General features: G+C 50.6%; 1 protein-coding gene across 2 annotated transcripts in view; it reads right to left on the bottom strand.

The window, feature by feature from the left end:
- ASPG (asparaginase) overlaps nt 1-1,114 on the bottom strand; it is a 109,509-nt gene that overhangs the window by 100,415 nt on the left and 7,980 nt on the right. The window lies entirely within an intron of this gene.

Here is a 1,114-nt window from a genome sequence, read left to right as displayed (position 1 = left end):
GGTCCCCCCCCCAGCCCCCCCCCTGGGCTCTTGGACCCCTGGCCCCACATGCAGCCCATCCTCTGGGCTCTCAGACCCCTGGTCCCACATGCAGCCCCTCCTCTCAGACCCTCTAGTCCAGCTTGGCCCGCTCTGGGCTCACAGGCCCTTTGGCCAGGCTCAACCCTTCCCTGGGCTCTTGGACCTTCTGGTTTGGGCTTCAGGCTTTTTCTAGGCTCCTGGACCCCTCACTGGGTCCCACCCTCAGTCTGAAGACTCTTAGGTTACTGGTTCTCTAAATGGGCCTTAATCTTGCCCCATCAGGGCTCAAGACTAAACTACCGGTGTAACTCAAACAAGAAGCATCACCGCCCTCTGGCAGACACCTCAAGCCCTCTGGGGTGTAACTTAAACAAAGACCACTTGCCTGTAAACCCAAACTTCCTTAGCCCAGGGAACTTGCTTCTGTTCCCAGGCCTGCAGAGTTGTCTGGCAACATCCAGGTCCTTTCAGGAGCCCTGCAGCCAGGAACTCCTCACTTCATGGTTGCTAGGGAGAGACTACCTGACCCATGCAGGCTCTGGGCTTATATAGCTCCAGCCTGAGCCCTCTTCTGGTCAGGTGAGCCCCTCATTAGCTCTCCCATGATACCTGGCTGCTTGCTCTCTTGAAGGAGCAGGCACATCCCAGTGCCCTGCTACACTCATTGCCTCAGGTTGTTGTGGAGATCAATGAACTGGGTTCAGAACTGGGTTCAGAATGGGATCAGACAAGCTCATGGAGGACAGGTCTTTCAGAGGCTGTAAACACAAATGTTAGTGGTCTAACCATCTCCTGTTAACTAGGAGAGAAAAAGGAGGAGGATATGGCCCTGTTTCATATACTCTTCTTCTAAATCAGTGGTTACTTGTCACTGTGAGAGAGAGGATACTGGACTACTGGACTAGATGGACCATTTATCTGATTTGGTATTGAAGTTGTTATTTATGTTCTTAGAATGAAGGCCTGCTCACTTAAATATTTATTTTTTCACTACATAATGAGCTGTCCTGCTTTAAATTACTTATGCGGTTCATGTCTGGATTTTGTAGTGTTCACCATAAAGTGTTATGGAAAGAAACCTGATTGTTGTGTA

This window comes from Alligator sinensis, unplaced genomic scaffold (genome assembly GCF_000455745.1).
Source record: "Alligator sinensis unplaced genomic scaffold, ASM45574v1 scaffold85_1, whole genome shotgun sequence".
In the NCBI taxonomy this organism is placed as follows: domain Eukaryota; kingdom Metazoa; phylum Chordata; order Crocodylia; family Alligatoridae; genus Alligator; species Alligator sinensis.
This window is presented reverse-complemented; position numbering and strand designations above follow the sequence as displayed.